The sequence below is a fragment of the Podarcis tiliguerta genome (assembly GCF_965153285.1).
Source record: "Podarcis tiliguerta genome assembly, chromosome: 5".
Lineage (NCBI taxonomy): Eukaryota > Metazoa > Chordata > Lepidosauria > Squamata > Lacertidae > Podarcis > Podarcis tiliguerta.
Genome location: NC_139538.1, coordinates 95,625,566 through 95,649,481, shown reverse-complemented (window position 1 = coordinate 95,649,481; position 23,916 = coordinate 95,625,566). Strand labels below are relative to the sequence as shown.

General features: G+C 45.5%; 1 protein-coding gene across 4 annotated transcripts in view; it reads right to left on the bottom strand.

Annotated features, from left to right (window-relative positions):
* PRR5 (proline rich 5) overlaps positions 1 to 21,751 on the bottom strand; it is an 84,763-nt gene extending 63,012 nt beyond the window's left edge. Inside the window, exon 1 of one of the 4 annotated variants that reach the window (XM_083440882.1) lies at positions 21,598 to 21,751. The gene's annotated coding sequence lies outside the window, so the exon portion shown is untranslated. Of the gene's footprint in view, positions 1 to 21,357 lie in introns of all 4 variants that reach the window. The other 3 variants (XM_083440880.1, XM_083440883.1, XM_083440881.1) reach the window with 3 other exon arrangements.
* Positions 21,752 to 23,916: the final 2,165 nt, after the last annotated feature.

Sequence of the window (23,916 nt, the reverse complement as noted above, 5' to 3'; positions counted from 1 at the left end):
GAGACAGTGGACCTTTTAAGGCTCTAACCGGTCGGAAAATGAACAGAAACCAGACCAGGAAATACGAAAGCAAAGCTGCTATAAGCCTGATCTTTATTAAAGCTGTTGCAACAGGGTACTCCCCCCCCCCCCAAGGAGAGACGAGGAGGACCCAGAGCAAAGGTGTGCAAGCCCTTTTATAGACTTTGAAATTTCCCACCCCTGTAGCTCAGTACCACCCCCCCAGATACATCATACCTACAGCACAGAAGGGGTGTAGCCCAAGACAATACATCAGAGAAGGGGCGGACTACAACAGAAATCTGAGTGCATTTTTTTCTTCTTCTCCTGTCTGCTAGGTTACCTGATTGGATTACCTGGGCATCCTGGCCACTCTTTTGTTATGATAACTACTCAACTCCTGAATCCAGGTCACAGGTTCACCCTATTCATATCTTAAATGCATAGCTGTCAACTTTTCCCTTTTCTTGCGAGGAATCCTATTCGGAATAAGGAAATTTCCCTTTAAAAAAGGGAAACGTTGACAGCTATGCTGAAATGTGCCCTTGAGACAGGATTTGTGAGCCAAGAGACAATGGGGAGGCTCCCCCTTTCCTTCCACCTTGCAGAGAAATATTTGAGGTGAATTTGGAAGAGAGAAAATGGTTTCAGGACTTTTCTGTGGGTTTCAGACATGTGGTTTACATATGTGTTTGCTTGGTACATTTATGAACATCTATTTTATATATGGGGACACGGGTGGCGCTGTGGGTTAAAGCCTCAGCGCCTAGGGCTTGCCGATCGCATGGTTGGCGGTTCGAATCCCCGCGGCGGGGTGCGCTCCCGTTGTTCGGTCCCAGCGCCTGCCAACCTAGCAGTTCAAAAGCACTCCCGGGTGCAAGTAGATAAATAGGGACCGCTTACTAGCGGGAAGGTAAACGGTGTTTCCGTGTGCGGCTCTGGCTCGCCAGAGCAGTGATGTCACGCTGGCCACGTGACCTGGAAGTGTCTGTGGACAGCGCTGGCCCATGGCCTCTAGAGTGAGATGAGCGCACAACCCTAGAGTCTGTCAAGACTGGCCCGTACGGGCAGGGGTACCTTTACCTTTACCTTTATTTTATATATATAAGACCTTAAAATTCTTATAACATCAACAAGCTTTTGTGGGCAGAAAAACAGCATACAAGGTGGCTCTTCCATTTAACACTTAAAAGGCCGCACGTGCTGACAAAGGAAAACATCTACCTTTGCGTATTCCTCAAAGTAAGTGATAGCACTGTGCCCTCACCAGGATGGTGGAAAGAGATAAAGCATTTGTGGTTTTGGACTATCAGCTCTAAAAGGATTAACCCGTGTGCTACAAATTAGACAGCCAAAACAGTGTTGTAGCAAACAGCATTGATTCATGTGCATGTCTGAACCTCTGAGACGTAATGGAATGGGAGGCTTCAGGGCTGGTAAGGCCTGAGTTCAAATCCTCCCTCACACAATTCACTTCCTCTCCACCAAACCCCTATCACAAGGTTGTTGTAAGGCTAAAATGGGAGTGGGGAAATGTATAACATCAGCAGCTTATATAATGAAGAACAGGATAAAAACGCAATAAACCAACCAGCCTTAAGAAAAGGCGAGTTATTATCATCACGCTCTAGGGCACAAGTCTCCAAGATCACTGCCTGCGCTGAACAAATTCCCCAGCCCTAATTTAAGTATATTTCAGAAAGATCCCCCCTCTCTGTATCAGCTAAGAGTACCGTATTTTTCGCCCTATAGGACGCACCGTCCCATAAGGCGCACCTAGTTTTTTTGGGGGGAAATAAAGGAAAAAAATTATTTCCCCCCCAGGCGCGGGGTTGGGGAAGCCCGAGCTTCCCCCGACCCCAGCCCCCAAACAGGCAGCTCTCTGCAAGCCGTGGGAGCCCAGTGCTGGCTCCCGCTGCTAGCAGAGGTCCGCGAAGCCTGGACACGCTGAGCTCAGCGCGCGCAGGCTTCAGCATGCAGGCACCTCTCCGCCAGCAGCGGGAGCGCTCCCGCTGCTAGCGGAGAGGTCCGCGAAGCCTGGACGCGCTGAGCTCAGCGCGCGCAGGCTTCAGCATGCAGGCACCTCTCCGCCAGCAGCGGGAGCGCTCCCGCTGCTAGCGGAGAGGTCCGCGAAGCCTGGACGCGCTGAGCTCAGCGCGCGCAGGCTTCAGCATGCAGGCACCTCTCCGCCAGCAGCGGGAGCGCTCCTGCTGTTTGCGGAGAGGTCCGCGAAGCCTGCATTCGCCCCATAGGACGCACCCAGATTTCCCCTTCATTTTTGGAGGGGAAAAAGTGCGTCCTATAGGGCGAAAAATACGGTAATAGAATAAGCAATTTGCTACTGCTAAGATGACAAATGCAAACCATCTGTTTAGACTCTCTTGAATTTACAATCTTTCAAGTTATACTAACAGGCATTTTTATAAAACTGTAACACTGAGGCAATTTATTTCTGTGTTTGCTTTTCCACCTAAGTGATGAATGCCTGTTTAGTTGTACAAGACTTTTATAAGTCCTCCCCAGCTAAGTTTGTAGAGATGCAGAATTAACAGTAAAAATAGGGATTTCACTGTACATCAGCTGTCTGTTGAATTATGGAAAGGGAAAAATAACAGCGGAAGAAGCAAACTTAACTCAATAACATAAATGTAGAGATAAATAATGCTGATCTCTTCAGTTCGTGGGGTTGTCGACAGAGAATTGTCTTTATATGTGCAGATCTAAACTGAGGTATGGTAGTCAAATAGCTTGAATCATAGCTATTGAGCTGAATTCATTTGATAAGAATGGCTATTAAATATTATTTTAGTGACTAGCAGCTCAACATCATACATGTTTACAGTCATCCCTCGGGTTACAGACACTTCAGGTTGCGACGTTTTCAGGTTGCGCACCGTGCTGAACCCGGAAGTACTGGAACGGGTTACTTCCGGGTTTCGGCGCTTGCGCATGCGCAGAAACACTACATCACGTTTTGACCATAAGCACAGAATCGCCACCCGCGCGTGCGCAGACGCGGTGCTGCAGGTTGTGAACGTGCCTCCCGCACAGATCATGTTCACAACCTGAGCGTCCGCTGTACTTGCAAGTAGGGTGGATAAAAACCAATGATTTAAAAAATAAATTTTTAAAATTGGATTTTTAAAATTTAAATCCGATTTTTTAATTATTTAAATTGGATTTTTTTTAATTTAAATTGGATTTTTAAAATAAAACGCTTTTGGAGGAAAAATCTTTCTAAAGATAGTTTTCTACTTAAGTTACATTATAGTCCAAAGGCTATTAACCAGGAAATAAGGATTTGTTTTAAGTTTTTCATGTGTGCTAAAACTCAGTCTAAGTTTTTGTTTTGTTTTTTAAGTTTAACCACATCAGTTATCAAACATGGATACATATGCTATAATGTTATTGTTTTAGTTAAATAAATTGTTTAAATTGTTATTAAGGAAATGGTCATTTTTCACCTTCCAATAAAGTACAGCAGAAAAGTTGTCCAAATATAAACAGTTAACTTATTACACCTCACAATAATTTCATAATTATCTGTCTATGTATTTCTAATAGTATAACCAAATCAGTAATTTTTGATATAACTGTAAAAACTACTCTGAAAATTTATTATTCCAAAAATGAAACCTTCATCTGGTTGTAAATGTTAATTTTTCTGTAAAAAAATAAATAAAATTAAACCAAGTCTTGCTAACTAGTGGTGTAAATTGTGATTTAAATCGATTCGATTTAAATCAAATCCACCCTGTCTCCTGGGCAGTTTTCCTTACTCAAGAACACCCACAAACTCTTTTTGGCAGTGCAAAAATCTGCCATCATATAAAAATGGATGTGCATCACAGGAGTTTCTAAGATGGCAGTGGCTGGCAAAAGAACTGTCCCTGGCTGTATCTCCTAACATATCTCTCTACACAGCTGTAGATGACCATATCTGATCATTGGCAGCAGCCGGGCAACTTAGATAAATGGTCAGCTTGTATCCCTTCTGTAATACAGTACCCAAACACAGCACATTATTCCGTCGTCCCCCATATGATATCCATGGGTAAAGGGAACCAACTCATGGAATCAATGGATAGAACTTAAACCCACCTCGGTGTAGCAGTGACTGAGCTCTGTGTCAAAATGTCCTCCTTTTAACTGAGACTCAGTCTGTAGCTTCTTTGTCCCATAGAATTAGACTGCAGCCACTGAGATCTGATCCTGCCCCTTTCCTGCACACCCAGTGGCGTAGCGTGGGGGGTGCGGGGGGGCCGGCCGCAACATCTGGGGGGTGCGCTCGCACTCGCAGCTCTCTGCCCCTACCTGGCTCACTCACTCTCTCTCACTGCAGTGCTGGCTGTGCGAATCCGATCCGAGCCGCCCACTGTGGAGGGGAGGGTGCCAGGCGTGCGGTGCGGTGTGGAGAGAGAGCGAGGGACTATCTGGGGGAGGGACAGTGCAGCCGGGGGCGGGGAGCAAATTACTTGCCTTGCCCCGGGTGCTGACAACCCACGCTACGCCACTGTGCACACCCCCACCTCTTCCAGCTTGGTCTCCACTTCTTTCTCTTCATTCAAGCGATCCTAAGTTTTATTAGCCATCTTAAGACAGATGGAACAAAAGCTGATCATGACAATTGGCAAGCAAGCATCAAAGCAAAATAGCCAGTCGCCCCCTTCTTCCCGAGCCTCCCTGCTCTCTACAGTCATAAATGGAGGCTCTGCTCCAGAACTTGGTAGGTCAGGTGGATGGAAACTGGAGACATGACCTTTTGAATGAGGACACCCCAGCATCAGAAAACTGCACTCCCCCGGGGCTGTTTCCACGGAAAAGCAGGCACCAGCTCAAGGCCTCTTCATTTGCCCAAGCTCTTAAGAAACAGCAATTGTGAATTTTTACGGCTCTTCCTTATCTTCAATTTCTTGCATTTCTTTTAGTGCTCCTTTACTATTAACTGTAATAATGGTCATTATCAACTGTGCCATTGTAAGCTGCCACCATAGGCACTTCTAAAATCTGAATGCGGGATATAAATATTTAAAGTAACCATTAAAATAAAGTTGGTGGGGGAGAAGTTGTTGGATAAATTTACCCTCCCCCTTTAATCAGAGGTATATTTACGCCAAGCAAAGTCTAATAGGAGGAGAGGAATTCAACCTAGTTATTCTAGCAGAGGAAGGCTCCAGACAGCTATGAAGCATGTTCTCCAATTTAGCTGTCAGGTTGCATTTAGCATTCAGTGCTGGTCCTAGAGATTTTGCTTGCCTGAAAATGTAAATGCAAATTAATTTGGATTGGTGGCTTAGAATCAGCAGTGAAATATACTTATAACCACAATTCTCTCTTTCAAATCTCTACACCCACAAACCTTTCCACCTACAAAGCAAAATTCCAAAAAATGATTGAACAAGGACCAGATGATTTTTGAACAAGCCAGCCCTTATTTGCAACTGGAATCTGCAGCAGCCTTCAGCAGGCTCTCAAAGGGCAGCTCGGGTAGGATTGCATCTGTCCTTTAAAACAAAACACGGGTGAATTTCTCAGTTGGTTCAGGTTTTCACAAGTGACACTAAAATATTTAATGGTCTCTGTGCGCTTTGCAAAGCCAGGCATGCAGATTCTCCACTTAATTTTTGGAAATGTATCACCTAGCAGGGAAAGTCACATCATATTCAGATTATAAGGCAGGGATAGGCAACCTAAGGCCCAGGGGCCAGATCCGGCCCAATCGCCTTCTCAATCTGGCCCGCGGACGGTCCGGGAATCAGTGTGTTTTTACATGAGTAGAATGTGTCCCTTTATTTAAAATGCATCTCTGGGTTACAGTGGTGCCCCGCAAGACGAATGCCTCGCAAGACGGAAAACCCGCAAGACGAAAGGGTTTTCCGTCTGCAGAGGCGCTTCGCAAGACGAATTTCCCTATGGGCTTGCTTCGCAAGACGAAAAATGACGAAAAAAAATTGAAATTTTTTTCCGCTCCAAACCCCCTTATTTTGAATCGCTAAGCTGCTAAAAGCATTTTAGCAGCAAAACCGCTAATCTCCCAAGTGTTAAAAAGCCGTTTTTAGCCCTTTTTTAGCCAATAGCGCTAATAGCGCTACTCCGTCAATGGGCTTGCTTCGCAAGACGAGAAAACCGCAAGACGAAAAGACCCGCGGAACGGATTCTTTTCGTCTTGCGAGGCACCACTGTATTTGTGGGGCATAGGAATTCATTCATTTCCCCCCCCCCCTTCAAAATATGCTCTGGTCCCCCACAAGGTCTGAGGGACAGTGGACCGGCTCACAGCTGGAAAAGGTTGCTGACCCCTGTTCTAAGGGCACCTGCGATTGCCAAGGAGCTCCTTCTGTAGCAAGCCGGGCCTCCTGGCAAATACATTGTTTAAAAGCATTTGTTTAATTTCCAGAAGCCTCCTAGGTATCAAGGTCTCCCATGGGCACCTTTGAGAAGGCAGCGCTAGAGCCAGCTCACCCTGAGCAATGGAGAGCCTCATAGTTCAGAACATCAACACTGTGAACGTAGCACAGAAATCAGGAGGAGAGAGAGAGAGCATTTCAAACCATATTTTGGCCTCATGTATGCTTTTCAGCAGTTGCACCAAATAGGAATAAAGCAAAAGGCTGTTTGAGCTACACTTGCTAAGGCAGACCAAGTCAGCGGGAACTTGGGCACTGATTTGAAGGAAGAGAGGAAACCTCCAGATACAAAGAGATGTTTATTGAACCCAATGCATCCATTAATTAATTAATCTGCAACAAAGATGGAGACCAAAGAAATCTGAACAGGGTGAAGCATTCTAAACAGGTTCCACACGTTGGCTGATTTTGCAATTAGTTGGTGGTAGCTATAAAGGATATCTTACCTTAAGATGGTTCTAAGAAGAAAAAGATGCTAACTTTGCTAACAGTGGGTTCCAACAAACCTGGTGTCATATCCCCCCCCCCCGCATTTCCCCCCATTTTGAGGACCTAAATGCAGCTCTTGCCAGTCAGCTGGCTGTGTCAAAGCAAAGCATTCAAATGGTCAGTGTTTAACCCTCTGGGGTTCTATTCAGCCTATTTGGGGGGGAGAATCAAAAGCCCATTTTAAGGCTGACTCTACGGCTTACAACATGTGACAAAGAACACTGCACTAAACACTTTATCAGTTGTTATTTTACAGTACTGCTTCATATTTCCCATAAAGTAAAATGACTACGGACACCTTACTTAACAACTGCAGATAAAGAATATTCTTTATATTCATATAAAGAGAAGGCAAATACAATCCCTCTCCCACACCAGTTACACCATTTTGAATTTTGAGAAGGTTAGGAAGGCTTCTCTCTCTCTCTCTCTCTCTCTCTCTCTCTCTCTCACACACACACACACACACACACTTTAATCCCCTAGTACACAATTTTAAAGCCGTTGTACTATTAGAATTAGATGTCTCTCACTGTTATCTCAATATATTGTTGTGATATCTTACTTAGGTGTAGAATGGAATGACATACAGTGGTACCTCTAGTTGCGGACACGATCCGTTCCGGGGTGCAGTTCGCATCCCAAAAAGTCTGCAACTAGAGCGGTGCTTCTGCGCAAGCACGGAGTGTGATAGAGCGCTTCTGCGCATGTGGTGAAACCCAGAAGTATACACTTCCGGGTCTGCCGCGTTCGCAAGCCAAAAGGACGCAACATGAACCTAACGCAACACGAGATACGACTGTATTCCACTGCACCTCATTTTTAGACTAACAAGGTCATAACAATGCCCCAATGAAGATATGCTTTTGAATGCATGGACAGTGCCAGTCTGGTGAAATCTCAGAAGTCACAAATGTAAATACAGTTTCTAGTGATCTAGAATGCCCTGTATTACTTCCTTGTTTTCCCCCTTCACTAGCAAAATTATGGCAATAATTGTACAGTGGTACCTCGGTTTTCGAACATAATTCATTCCAGAAGACCGTTTCAGTTCCGAAATATCCGAAAACTCAGTCAGGGAGCCTCAATACAAAAAACTCAATACAGAAGTCGTGTGGCATGTTCGACTTCCGAGGCATGTTCAAAAACTGAAGCATTTACTTCCGGGTTTATAGCATTTGAAAACCGAAATGTTCGAAAACAGAGACGTTTGAAAACCGAGGTACTTGTAAACTTTGTGCAGGCTACAGAATTCAGCTTTTCCTGAAGCAGAATTTTTAGTGTGGTGTGCACACAGTTCTGCTTAAAGCCTTTACAAGCCTAAAATAGAGATTTCCCCATGTCTTGACTTTCAGTTTCAATGTTGAACACAGTTCAGGTGTTTGATCAACATTTCAGCAATGTTTTCCTACGCATTCAAGTCATAGTTTGTTAATCCTGTACATTTTCCACATTAAATTATTAGAGGTAATTTAGATATCTTTCACAGGAATTATATTTTACTTCCACAATATTGCCAAGTGAAAAGAACAGAACAGAATGGAACGGAAAACTATTCCGTCAGAATATAAAGAACGTAAGCAGAATGAGCCAAGGAATAATTGTGGGTTTAGGTTTCAAGACAGGAACCCAGCCAGATTTTCAAATACATACTGCCACAAATTGGGCCAACAATTTCTAGTGCTATATTGCCTGCTTGACTACATAAATATCTGCAAGATTTAGAAGAATGTACAGCTCACACAAATACACCCACTCAGCTCCTGGACACCTGAGAGAAAATCCGTGGATGTCTTCTGCGCATCCCACAGAACTAGGAATTCATGAAATGGCTCAGTTAACAACAGAACCACGAAATGGTCCACTTTTAACATGGTGCAGAGCAGGAAAAACAGCAGTTCTAAGACTGCAGCCTCAGGCACGCTTACTCGGGAGTAAGCCTCACTGTACCCAATGGGACATAACTTCCATAGACAGGATTGAGCTGAACATAATATATGCCCTGTTGCAACAGATAATAGGAGTTTATGTTAATAATTCATTTATGTATCAGAATTCAACCTGCAATACGGCAATAATACTGACCTACTTTACAAAGTTGTTGATTGGAAGACTCTAGAAAGCATTAGGGGAGATCTACACTTAGGCTGCGAATGTGGGTTCTGTCCACAGAGTGAGCCTGCAGAGAGAACATCACATCTGGCCTATATAGCAATGACTGCATGCTCATACACACCATATTTCCTTTTCTAGTTCAAATTCCTGCCCTAGCTAAAATTTGTCAGTTCCCTCTATAATACTAATAAGATTTGTTATGTAAAGCAATTGTCAGTTATGTAAAGCAATTGTCATCAATTGTCACCATGGTTTATTTTATTTATTCCTTGCATTGATATCCCATCTTTTTCTCCAGGGAGCTGGAAGCGGCCTGCTTGGCTCTCCCACACCCCCTTTAATCCCTACAACAACCCTGCGATGTAGGTTAGGCTGAGAGGCAGCGATAGGGCCAAGGTCACCCAGTGATCTTCATGGCTGAGTGAGGAGTTGAACCCAGGTCTTAGTCCAACACTCTAACCGCTGCACCACACTGCCTCTAGTGCGCCTCCACTGCTGCTGTTCTAGGCCTTTTGCACATGGCATTAGCCACAATCCGTATGTGGTTTCTTGAGAAATGCTGCTGTTGCAACTTGCAACATGTGAATACAACTTGAAACCCAGCAAGGGGAAATGACCTCACTGCGTTTTAAGCTGCGAATGGGTACATAGCCTAAGCCTCTTGATGGTATTGCTGATGGCCATCTATCTTGGTTACTCTCTTCCACGGTCCCTCTGCTCATCAAACACAACTCCTATTAAAGCTCCACTTCCTTCTGCTATTTCTTGCCTTCTCTCTTGTGGCCCCTTATGTATGAAACTCTCCCCTCTTTTCTATCTCACTTTAAGAAATGATTTAAAAATTCAACTTACGGCAAGTGATAAGCAAGCTGGTCATTTCTTTTAAGACCATAACTTAAGGCTGATACAATGATAGCTATGCTCACCCTTCCCAATATTTGCTTCTGCTCTATAGGTTTCTCAGGTGAGTAGCACCAACCTGCATCACAAAACCAGCTCTTACATGGGCTTAGTGCTGCATACCTATGAACCCAGGGGCTTCTGACATGAGAAAATTGGGCTGTTTTGAGCTTGTTAAGCTAATGTCCTTTCAGATCCTACTATCTGAGATCCATTTATTTTGCCAAAGCAGGGAGAATTAGATACAGGGGACCAAACACGAATGTCACAGTTTCCTGTATTCAGCATATAGCATATAAATAAAGTAAAAGGCACCTTTGCTTACAGGTGTCTGCATCCGACCCCATTTTGCCTGCACATCGTGAATGAGAGGGGCCACCTGAGTGAAACAATGACACTGACTTTAAACTGAAAAGTAATTAGGTAAGTTTTGAAGAAGCAACACACAAGCATTTACAAACGGATCAACAAAAACGACTGCTCCATAAAGACACTGTCAGGAAAGTCTGAATCCACTTCAGCCACCCTTTCCATACCCAACAACAAATATTTAAAACCTCAGCAGGAGGAACAGTTAATAAGAATGCAGTTTTGTGAAAGTATTTCTAAAAAGCTTCATCATAAAAAGCACCGTCCCATAAGGCGCACCTAGTTTTTTTGGGGGGAAATAAAGGAAAAAAATTATTTCCCCCCCAGGCGCGGGGTTGGGGAAGCCCGAGCTTCCCCCGACCCCAGCCCCCAAACAGGCAGCTCTCTGCAAGCCGTGGGAGCCCAGTGCTGGCTCCCGCTGCTAGCAGAGGTCCGCGAAGCCTGGACACGCTGAGCTCAGCGCGCGCAGGCTTCAGCATGCAGGCACCTCTCCGCCAGCAGCGGGAGCGCTCCCGCTGCTAGCGGAGAGGTCCGCGAAGCCTGGACGCGCTGAGCTCAGCGCGCGCAGGCTTCAGCATGCAGGCACCTCTCCGCCAGCAGCGGGAGCGCTCCCGCTGCTAGCGGAGAGGTCCGCGAAGCCTGGACGCGCTGAGCTCAGCGCGCGCAGGCTTCAGCATGCAGGCACCTCTCCGCCAGCAGCGGGAGCGCTCCTGCTGTTTGCGGAGAGGTCCGCGAAGCCTGCATTCGCCCCATAGGACGCACCCAGATTTCCCCTTCATTTTTGGAGGGGAAAAAGTGCGTCCTATAGGGCGAAAAATACGGTAATAGAATAAGCAATTTGCTACTGCTAAGATGACAAATGCAAACCATCTGTTTAGACTCTCTTGAATTTACAATCTTTCAAGTTATACTAACAGGCATTTTTATAAAACTGTAACACTGAGGCAATTTATTTCTGTGTTTGCTTTTCCACCTAAGTGATGAATGCCTGTTTAGTTGTACAAGACTTTTATAAGTCCTCCCCAGCTAAGTTTGTAGAGATGCAGAATTAACAGTAAAAATAGGGATTTCACTGTACATCAGCTGTCTGTTGAATTATGGAAAGGGAAAAATAACAGCGGAAGAAGCAAACTTAACTCAATAACATAAATGTAGAGATAAATAATGCTGATCTCTTCAGTTCGTGGGGTTGTCGACAGAGAATTGTCTTTATATGTGCAGATCTAAACTGAGGTATGGTAGTCAAATAGCTTGAATCATAGCTATTGAGCTGAATTCATTTGATAAGAATGGCTATTAAATATTATTTTAGTGACTAGCAGCTCAACATCATACATGTTTACAGTCATCCCTCGGGTTACAGACACTTCAGGTTGCGACGTTTTCAGGTTGCGCACCGTGCTGAACCCGGAAGTACTGGAACGGGTTACTTCCGGGTTTCGGCGCTTGCGCATGCGCAGAAACACTACATCACGTTTTGACCATAAGCACAGAATCGCCACCCGCGCGTGCGCAGACGCGGTGCTGCAGGTTGTGAACGTGCCTCCCGCACAGATCATGTTCACAACCTGAGCGTCCGCTGTACTTGCAAGTAGGGTGGATAAAAACCAATGATTTAAAAAATAAATTTTTAAAATTGGATTTTTAAAATTTAAATCCGATTTTTTAATTATTTAAATTGGATTTTTTTTAATTTAAATTGGATTTTTAAAATAAAACGCTTTTGGAGGAAAAATCTTTCTAAAGATAGTTTTCTACTTAAGTTACATTATAGTCCAAAGGCTATTAACCAGGAAATAAGGATTTGTTTTAAGTTTTTCATGTGTGCTAAAACTCAGTCTAAGTTTTTGTTTTGTTTTTTAAGTTTAACCACATCAGTTATCAAACATGGATACATATGCTATAATGTTATTGTTTTAGTTAAATAAATTGTTTAAATTGTTATTAAGGAAATGGTCATTTTTCACCTTCCAATAAAGTACAGCAGAAAAGTTGTCCAAATATAAACAGTTAACTTATTACACCTCACAATAATTTCATAATTATCTGTCTATGTATTTCTAATAGTATAACCAAATCAGTAATTTTTGATATAACTGTAAAAACTACTCTGAAAATTTATTATTCCAAAAATGAAACCTTCATCTGGTTGTAAATGTTAATTTTTCTGTAAAAAAATAAATAAAATTAAACCAAGTCTTGCTAACTAGTGGTGTAAATTGTGATTTAAATCGATTCGATTTAAATCAAATCCACCCTGTCTCCTGGGCAGTTTTCCTTACTCAAGAACACCCACAAACTCTTTTTGGCAGTGCAAAAATCTGCCATCATATAAAAATGGATGTGCATCACAGGAGTTTCTAAGATGGCAGTGGCTGGCAAAAGAACTGTCCCTGGCTGTATCTCCTAACATATCTCTCTACACAGCTGTAGATGACCATATCTGATCATTGGCAGCAGCCGGGCAACTTAGATAAATGGTCAGCTTGTATCCCTTCTGTAATACAGTACCCAAACACAGCACATTATTCCGTCGTCCCCCATATGATATCCATGGGTAAAGGGAACCAACTCATGGAATCAATGGATAGAACTTAAACCCACCTCGGTGTAGCAGTGACTGAGCTCTGTGTCAAAATGTCCTCCTTTTAACTGAGACTCAGTCTGTAGCTTCTTTGTCCCATAGAATTAGACTGCAGCCACTGAGATCTGATCCTGCCCCTTTCCTGCACACCCAGTGGCGTAGCGTGGGGGGTGCGGGGGGGCCGGCCGCAACATCTGGGGGGTGCGCTCGCACTCGCAGCTCTCTGCCCCTACCTGGCTCACTCACTCTCTCTCACTGCAGTGCTGGCTGTGCGAATCCGATCCGAGCCGCCCACTGTGGAGGGGAGGGTGCCAGGCGTGCGGTGCGGTGTGGAGAGAGAGCGAGGGACTATCTGGGGGAGGGACAGTGCAGCCGGGGGCGGGGAGCAAATTACTTGCCTTGCCCCGGGTGCTGACAACCCACGCTACGCCACTGTGCACACCCCCACCTCTTCCAGCTTGGTCTCCACTTCTTTCTCTTCATTCAAGCGATCCTAAGTTTTATTAGCCATCTTAAGACAGATGGAACAAAAGCTGATCATGACAATTGGCAAGCAAGCATCAAAGCAAAATAGCCAGTCGCCCCCTTCTTCCCGAGCCTCCCTGCTCTCTACAGTCATAAATGGAGGCTCTGCTCCAGAACTTGGTAGGTCAGGTGGATGGAAACTGGAGACATGACCTTTTGAATGAGGACACCCCAGCATCAGAAAACTGCACTCCCCCGGGGCTGTTTCCACGGAAAAGCAGGCACCAGCTCAAGGCCTCTTCATTTGCCCAAGCTCTTAAGAAACAGCAATTGTGAATTTTTACGGCTCTTCCTTATCTTCAATTTCTTGCATTTCTTTTAGTGCTCCTTTACTATTAACTGTAATAATGGTCATTATCAACTGTGCCATTGTAAGCTGCCACCATAGGCACTTCTAAAATCTGAATGCGGGATATAAATATTTAAAGTAACCATTAAAATAAAGTTGGTGGGGGAGAAGTTGTTGGATAAATTTACCCTCCCCCTTTAATCAGAGGTATATTTACGCCAAGCAAAGTCTAATAGGAGGAGAGGAATTCAACCTAGTTATTCTAGCAGAGGAAGGCTCCAGACAGCTATGAAGCATGTTCTCCAATTTAGCTGTCAGGTTGCATTTAGCATTCAGTGCTGGTCCTAGAGATTTTGCTTGCCTGAAAATGTAAATGCAAATTAATTTGGATTGGTGGCTTAGAATCAGCAGTGAAATATACTTATAACCACAATTCTCTCTTTCAAATCTCTACACCCACAAACCTTTCCACCTACAAAGCAAAATTCCAAAAAATGATTGAACAAGGACCAGATGATTTTTGAACAAGCCAGCCCTTATTTGCAACTGGAATCTGCAGCAGCCTTCAGCAGGCTCTCAAAGGGCAGCTCGGGTAGGATTGCATCTGTCCTTTAAAACAAAACACGGGTGAATTTCTCAGTTGGTTCAGGTTTTCACAAGTGACACTAAAATATTTAATGGTCTCTGTGCGCTTTGCAAAGCCAGGCATGCAGATTCTCCACTTAATTTTTGGAAATGTATCACCTAGCAGGGAAAGTCACATCATATTCAGATTATAAGGCAGGGATAGGCAACCTAAGGCCCAGGGGCCAGATCCGGCCCAATCGCCTTCTCAATCTGGCCCGCGGACGGTCCGGGAATCAGTGTGTTTTTACATGAGTAGAATGTGTCCCTTTATTTAAAATGCATCTCTGGGTTACAGTGGTGCCCCGCAAGACGAATGCCTCGCAAGACGGAAAACCCGCAAGACGAAAGGGTTTTCCGTCTGCAGAGGCGCTTCGCAAGACGAATTTCCCTATGGGCTTGCTTCGCAAGACGAAAAATGACGAAAAAAAATTGAAATTTTTTTCCGCTCCAAACCCCCTTATTTTGAATCGCTAAGCTGCTAAAAGCATTTTAGCAGCAAAACCGCTAATCTCCCAAGTGTTAAAAAGCCGTTTTTAGCCCTTTTTTAGCCAATAGCGCTAATAGCGCTACTCCGTCAATGGGCTTGCTTCGCAAGACGAGAAAACCGCAAGACGAAAAGACCCGCGGAACGGATTCTTTTCGTCTTGCGAGGCACCACTGTATTTGTGGGGCATAGGAATTCATTCATTTCCCCCCCCCCCTTCAAAATATGCTCTGGTCCCCCACAAGGTCTGAGGGACAGTGGACCGGCTCACAGCTGGAAAAGGTTGCTGACCCCTGTTCTAAGGGCACCTGCGATTGCCAAGGAGCTCCTTCTGTAGCAAGCCGGGCCTCCTGGCAAATACATTGTTTAAAAGCATTTGTTTAATTTCCAGAAGCCTCCTAGGTATCAAGGTCTCCCATGGGCACCTTTGAGAAGGCAGCGCTAGAGCCAGCTCACCCTGAGCAATGGAGAGCCTCATAGTTCAGAACATCAACACTGTGAACGTAGCACAGAAATCAGGAGGAGAGAGAGAGAGCATTTCAAACCATATTTTGGCCTCATGTATGCTTTTCAGCAGTTGCACCAAATAGGAATAAAGCAAAAGGCTGTTTGAGCTACACTTGCTAAGGCAGACCAAGTCAGCGGGAACTTGGGCACTGATTTGAAGGAAGAGAGGAAACCTCCAGATACAAAGAGATGTTTATTGAACCCAATGCATCCATTAATTAATTAATCTGCAACAAAGATGGAGACCAAAGAAATCTGAACAGGGTGAAGCATTCTAAACAGGTTCCACACGTTGGCTGATTTTGCAATTAGTTGGTGGTAGCTATAAAGGATATCTTACCTTAAGATGGTTCTAAGAAGAAAAAGATGCTAACTTTGCTAACAGTGGGTTCCAACAAACCTGGTGTCATATCCCCCCCCCCCGCATTTCCCCCCATTTTGAGGACCTAAATGCAGCTCTTGCCAGTCAGCTGGCTGTGTCAAAGCAAAGCATTCAAATGGTCAGTGTTTAACCCTCTGGGGTTCTATTCAGCCTATTTGGGGGGGAGAATCAAAAGCCCATTTTAAGGCTGACTCTACGGCTTACAACATGTGACAAAGAACACTGCACTAAACACTTTATCAGTTGTTATTTTACAGTACTGCTTCATATTTCCCATAAAGTAAAATGACTACGGACACCTTACTTAACAACTGCAGATAAAGAATATTCTTTATATTCATATAAAGAGAAGGCAAATACAATCCCTCTCCCACACCAGTTACACCATTTTGAATTTTGAGAAGGTTAGGAAGGCTTCTCTCTCTCTCTCTCTCTCTCTCTCTCTCTCACACACACACACACACACACACACTTTAATCCCCTAGTACACAATTTTAAAGCCGTTGTACTATTAGAATTAGATGTCTCTCACTGTTATCTCAATATATTGTTGTGATATCTTACTTAGGTGTAGAATGGAATGACATACAGTGGTACCTCTAGTTGCGGACACGATCCGTTCCGGGGTGCAGTTCGCATCCCAAAAAGTCTGCAACTAGAGCGGTGCTTCTGCGCAAGCACGGAGTGTGATAGAGCGCTTCTGCGCATGTGGTGAAACCCAGAAGTATACACTTCCGGGTCTGCCGCGTTCGCAAGCCAAAAGGACGCAACATGAACCTAACGCAACACGAGATACGACTGTATTCCACTGCACCTCATTTTTAGACTAACAAGGTCATAACAATGCCCCAATGAAGATATGCTTTTGAATGCATGGACAGTGCCAGTCTGGTGAAATCTCAGAAGTCACAAATGTAAATACAGTTTCTAGTGATCTAGAATGCCCTGTATTACTTCCTTGTTTTCCCCCTTCACTAGCAAAATTATGGCAATAATTGTACAGTGGTACCTCGGTTTTCGAACATAATTCATTCCAGAAGACCGTTTCAGTTCCGAAATATCCGAAAACTCAGTCAGGGAGCCTCAATACAAAAAACTCAATACAGAAGTCGTGTGGCATGTTCGACTTCCGAGGCATGTTCAAAAACTGAAGCATTTACTTCCGGGTTTATAGCATTTGAAAACCGAAATGTTCGAAAACAGAGACGTTTGAAAACCGAGGTACTTGTAAACTTTGTGCAGGCTACAGAATTCAGCTTTTCCTGAAGCAGAATTTTTAGTGTGGTGTGCACACAGTTCTGCTTAAAGCCTTTACAAGCCTAAAATAGAGATTTCCCCATGTCTTGACTTTCAGTTTCAATGTTGAACACAGTTCAGGTGTTTGATCAACATTTCAGCAATGTTTTCCTACGCATTCAAGTCATAGTTTGTTAATCCTGTACATTTTCCACATTAAATTATTAGAGGTAATTTAGATATCTTTCACAGGAATTATATTTTACTTCCACAATATTGCCAAGTGAAAAGAACAGAACAGAATGGAACGGAAAACTATTCCGTCAGAATATAAAGAACGTAAGCAGAATGAGCCAAGGAATAATTGTGGGTTTAGGTTTCAAGACAGGAACCCAGCCAGATTTTCAAATACATACTGCCACAAATTGGGCCAACAATTTCTAGTGCTATATTGCCTGCTTGACTACATAAATATCTGCAAGATTTAGAAGAATGTACAGCTCACACAAATACACCCACTCAGCTCCTGGACACCTGAGAGAAAATCCGTGGATGTCTTCTGCGCATCCCACAGAACTAGGAATTCATGAAATGGCTCAGTTAACAACAGAACCACGAAATGGTCCACTTTTAACATGGTGCAGAGCAGGAAAAACAGCAGTTCTAAGACTGCAGCCTCAGGCACGCTTACTCGGGAGTAAGCCTCACTGTACCCAATGGGACATAACTTCCATAGACAGGATTGAGCTGAACATAATATATGCCCTGTTGCAACAGATAATAGGAGTTTATGTTAATAATTCATTTATGTATCAGAATTCAACCTGCAATACGGCAATAATACTGACCTACTTTACAAAGTTGTTGATTGGAAGACTCTAGAAAGCATTAGGGGAGATCTACACTTAGGCTGCGAATGTGGGTTCTGTCCACAGAGTGAGCCTGCAGAGAGAACATCACATCTGGCCTATATAGCAATGACTGCATGCTCATACACACCATATTTCCTTTTCTAGTTCAAATTCCTGCCCTAGCTAAAATTTGTCAGTTCCCTCTATAATACTAATAAGATTTGTTATGTAAAGCAATTGTCAGTTATGTAAAGCAATTGTCATCAATTGTCACCATGGTTTATTTTATTTATTCCTTGCATTGATATCCCATCTTTTTCTCCAGGGAGCTGGAAGCGGCCTGCTTGGCTCTCCCACACCCCCTTTAATCCCTACAACAACCCTGCGATGTAGGTTAGGCTGAGAGGCAGCGATAGGGCCAAGGTCACCCAGTGATCTTCATGGCTGAGTGAGGAGTTGAACCCAGGTCTTAGTCCAACACTCTAACCGCTGCACCACACTGCCTCTAGTGCGCCTCCACTGCTGCTGTTCTAGGCCTTTTGCACATGGCATTAGCCACAATCCGTATGTGGTTTCTTGAGAAATGCTGCTGTTGCAACTTGCAACATGTGAATACAACTTGAAACCCAGCAAGGGGAAATGACCTCACTGCGTTTTAAGCTGCGAATGGGTACATAGCCTAAGCCTCTTGATGGTATTGCTGATGGCCATCTATCTTGGTTACTCTCTTCCACGGTCCCTCTGCTCATCAAACACAACTCCTATTAAAGCTCCACTTCCTTCTGCTATTTCTTGCCTTCTCTCTTGTGGCCCCTTATGTATGAAACTCTCCCCTCTTTTCTATCTCACTTTAAGAAATGATTTAAAAATTCAACTTACGGCAAGTGATAAGCAAGCTGGTCATTTCTTTTAAGACCATAACTTAAGGCTGATACAATGATAGCTATGCTCACCCTTCCCAATATTTGCTTCTGCTCTATAGGTTTCTCAGGTGAGTAGCACCAACCTGCATCACAAAACCAGCTCTTACATGGGCTTAGTGCTGCATACCTATGAACCCAGGGGCTTCTGACATGAGAAAATTGGGCTGTTTTGAGCTTGTTAAGCTAATGTCCTTTCAGATCCTACTATCTGAGATCCATTTATTTTGCCAAAGCAGGGAGAATTAGATACAGGGGACCAAACACGAATGTCACAGTTTCCTGTATTCAGCATATAGCATATAAATAAAGTAAAAGGCACCTTTGCTTACAGGTGTCTGCATCCGACCCCATTTTGCCTGCACATCGTGAATGAGAGGGGCCACCTGAGTGAAACAATGACACTGACTTTAAACTGAAAAGTAATTAGGTAAGTTTTGAAGAAGCAACACACAAGCATTTACAAACGGATCAACAAAAACGACTGCTCCATAAAGACACTGTCAGGAAAGTCTGAATCCACTTCAGCCACCCTTTCCATACCCAACAACAAATATTTAAAACCTCAGCAGGAGGAACAGTTAATAAGAATGCAGTTTTGTGAAAGTATTTCTAAAAAGCTTCATCTGAGGCTAGAGCTGCTCACTATGTGCGATGCAGTCAAGGCACCCCGATGTTGTGTTCTGCTACTCTCCTCTGTTATATTTAGGAAACAGTCACTCCATGTTCATCCCACCAGTATCAACATGGGGGGGAAAACATGCAACACGGCACACATAAATCTCTGGTCATTGAACATTACGGGGGAGAAGCGAAAAACGTCATGCCACATGTAAACCTGACTCTGAAACAGCCTCAAAGCCACTGGACAGCAAGGGTCATGGAGTGTTTTACTCTGAGTAGACCTACTGAACTTAATGAGCAGGACTAAGTTAAGTCCATTAATGTCATTAATTTAAAACGTCACCTAATGCTCAACCCACAGGGTTTTAAGCCTCCTGTACAGCTATTTCGTGCTTTTTACATTTTCTAACATAAATATATTGGGTGGGGAGGGGAGGATCAAGAAATCTTAAATGGCAAACAGAACAGGAAAAACATGTAAATGTAAATTTAATGAATATGTTGTTCTAAATTTGTTATAGCAGCGGTGAGGAACCCCTGGCTTAAAGGCCTAATTTGGGTAGCCATTTAGCTTGCAAGACTGTCTTCTTCAAATCACACCTCCCTGCCCTGCACTAGACACCACAAAGGGCGTCAGATGTGGGGCAGGCGGAAACTTCCAAGCAAGAATTGGGAGCCTTAAATTGCTCCCAGTTTTTCCCTTGGCAAGAGGGGTTGTCTGTCTTTGCCCTGTAAAATGTGAGAGGTGACTGGTGATGGGGAGGTGCATCTGATTAAACATTGGGGGGGGGGGGAGGTGAGAGAGGGACTACAGTATAATAGCTGTAGTACTATTGGAAATGCTAGTTTGGCTCCAGCAGTGCCACTCTAACCTTGACCCCACCCTGGTAAGAAGCAGCGACACCACTGCCAAGAGGCCAACTCTGATGTGCTGCCCCGCCAGCCTCTCCTGATTGGCAACACACATTTAAAGCAAGGAAAGCAACTAATATAAAACACCCCTACACACTGGCGGAGGAAGAGGAGTGCACCACTCCCGGCAGAGCGACCCCAGCAGGGTGCCATCGCAGCTACTCCCCTGCACTGGGCGTCCTGCCCCCAGGACACGCGCCAGCCCCACCCCCATCTGCTCTCCCCCCCCCCCATGCTGGAGCATGAAGCCACTGTCCCTACAGTAATCATAGAATCATCTGCCCCACATGCAATAAAACAGGGGTCAGCAAACTTTTTCAGCAGGGGGCTGGTCCACTGTCCCTCAGACCCTGTGGGGGGCCGGTCTATATATTTTTTTTGGGGGGGGGGGAATGAACAAATTCCTATGCCCCAAGGAGATGCATTTTAAATAAAAGGACACATTCTACTCATGTAAAAACACACTGATTCCTGGACCATTTGGGGGCCAGATTGAGAAGGCAATTGGGCCAGATCCGGATCTGGGCCCTGGGCCTTAGTTTGCCTACCCATGCAATATTTCTCCAGTATCACTATCTACAGCCTCAGTAGCCAGCAGCTGTAACTCTCCAACGGTGTGACTTCTCCTGAGCCAGATGGATGCCAGAACTGTACAGCTGGAAGGGACCCATGGGTCATCTAGTCCAACCCCTTGCAATGCAGGAATCCTTTTGCCCAAGGTGGGCCTCGAACCCAGGACCCAGAGATTAAGAGTCTCATGCTCAACCAACCCAGCCACAAAAGATAACAAATTATATTACTATGGTTTCCAGCCATCAAACTCATGAGCTGCAGCTCTCCTTGGGCCAGCCCTTCTCTCTCTCTCCATCAGCCTCGCTGGGGTTTTCCTCCTCGGAGCAAGAGGGGTGTCCATGGGACCAGTGAGGATGCGCTGCTCTGAGGATGCTCCGAGAAGAGCCGGCAGGGTCAGGCAAGGCGGACCGAAGCGCACCAGCCACGCTTCCCCCGCGCTCCCGGCCGACAGCCCCCCGGAGGGAGAACCCGACGCACCCAGCGCCACCCCCGCCCGGCTGTTCCCGCTCAGGTCCGCTTCCTGCACCGAAAGCCTCTCGCCCCCCCCCCCCCCGCTGGCTCACCTTGGCCGGCGCGCGAGGCCAGGAAGCCGAAGGACCCCGCGGCCTCCCTGCCGGAGCCCAGCGTGGCTTCCGCCGCAGCAGCCGGGGGGGGGTCTCTCCGGTTCCCCGACCCCCCCCCCCGGCTCGAGCGCGGAAATCCGGCCAGGAGACCCCGGCCAGGGATCCCCCGGAGCAGATCCCTGGAGCAGGAGACGCCCTCTCCCTCCCAGACCCCCCCCCCAAGGCGCTGGCTGGGCTCACCGGGGCGGCGGCGGGGGAAGCCGCTCGGGGTGGGCGCGAGGTGGGTCTCCGGCCGCCTCTCGCTGCCGCCATGGGAGCCTCCCGCCCGGCCTGGCCGGCTCCGCCGCCTTCCTGCCTCCTGCCGCCGCCGCCGCCGCTCTGCTGGGGCTTCGGTCCGGCGCGGCGGGCGAGGGCGGTCCGTGCGCGCCGAGGGAGATGCGCTGCGCCCGGCCGGGAGGGAGGGAGGGAGGCGGCTTCTTCCTGGCGCGCAGCGGGGGGCGGGAGGAGGCGGGGGGCCAAAGCCCAAGGCGGGGGGAGGGCGAAGCTCCGCTCCACTTCGCCCCCCGCCCCAAACCAGCTTGTGTGCTTGCAGGATCGCGAGCCTCTGGAGCAGGAAGGGGAGCGGCTGGTGTTGTGTGAAACGCGCATCTTCCCATTGTAGGCGGAGGGGGGGGGGATCAGAATCTTGCTGTATTGGCAACTAATAAGAATATTTGCGGGGAGGGAAGTCCCCCAGTGGGGAGCAAAGTTTAAAACGGAAGAACAAGACACCCCTGAGCATCTGCAGAGTGCTGGAGGGCTCCAAAAGGGCAGGCGCCTCCCTTGCTCCGATTCTATAATCAATCACAGAACTGCAGAGTTGGAAGAGACCTCAAGGGTCATCTAGTCCAACCCTCTGCAATGCAGGTCTTTTTGCACGATGCTTGGCTCGAACTTACCACTCTGAGATTCGGTTTCAAGCTTTACTGACTGATTCCTGGGACTTCTGTGGAATATGATTTTTAGCGCATCTTTGTTTCTGCAGAAGCGGATTCAGGGCAGCACTACCGGTTCCCCAGCACTGGGCTCTGATGCACAGGCAGAGCAGAAGGCAAGGGGGGTGGGCTCCAGATTTTGGCCTTGCGCAGGCTGTTGCTGAAAATTTGAAAGACCAAACACCCCTCCAGGAAATGGCATTTAAATTAGCCAGCTGTTTCTGTACAAATATGTGGTTTTTTATATTGTGATTTTATGCTGTGAACTGCCCTAAGATCTACAGGTACAGGGCAGTGTACAGATTTAATAAAAAAAAAGTCAAACATCTTCATGCTTCCCTAGATGGGAGCATAAGGCTGTCAGTGCCATGGCAAATGTGTGGCTGTGGCATCTTAACTCGGCACCAGATCATGCTCTCGAAAAACAACAACCCTGAGTTAGAATACTGGTTGGCTGTTGGAAGGGGAAGAGAAGGAATGGAATGGGATCCAACACAGGCCAGCTGCAATCCTGAGCAGGAGCACCCAGCTCTGTCTGCAAGAGTCAGCTGGAGGTGCCATTTGTTATTAACTGCTCGATAAGACGGAGGCTCCACAATGATGCATCCCGGTTCCTGCAAATTCTTTTTATGGTGATGGAAACCACCCAAGTATCTAACATAGGCAGCAATTGTATGGAAAAGCAAGAGACACCACACACTCCCATGGATTTCCATGAAAGGTCTTTACATTTGCCCAGGATTTTAAAAAACGTTTCAGTGTATTATGCTGCTTTCAGTGTATTATGCTGCTTTCTCAAGTTCTGATATTTTAATGCTGCTTAATATTTGTTGTTTTTAGTTTGTTTCTTTAATATCCCAGTTGTTTCATCACAATTTTTATATGCAGCCCTGCAAGTGTGTGTATTGGAAGAGCAGTTGTTGCACACATACATGATGTGGTGAGGCGAAGTGGAGAACTCTGTGGACTCCCCTAGTTACAAGAATTATGTCTCTACATAAGTGCATGCAGGCAACAGTTTTTGCTTTGGGTTGTTTATTGCTGTTTTATAAGAGCAATTCCAAAGATCAAGTGCGGTGATTACATTGCTTTCTGCTCTGCTGAGCTGTGGCATCGTCGCCATTGGACAAGGTAGAAGGAGGGAGAGAGGGGGCGCACAGGAAAGAGCACAGGCGAAAATATGCCAAATAGTCCGCTAACAATTTTTTTAGCAGAAATGGATGTGTTTAGCCAGCAGCTTGCTGTGATCAGTAACCAAGGCACACACGTCTTTTGTTTCCACAGTTTCTGATTTTATCATGAGCTGGGGTATTTTGAGTTAATATTTAAAATGTTTAAAACATTTTCATGCTTGTGGGTGTTCTGTGCTTACAACAGAGATTCAAGTTGGGGAAAAGGAACTACAGGATTGCAGCACGTGAATATGAATTGCTTTTCTGCAAGCATATTTAAGTTAGGAGAAGCGTCAGAAAATCCAATCCAAGCAAACTCCAGAGCCCACCGGGATAAAAAAAAATGGTGGGATTTATTTAGTTATTTATTTAATCAATCAATCAATCTCCAGGAACATATTTCTTGAGAACTA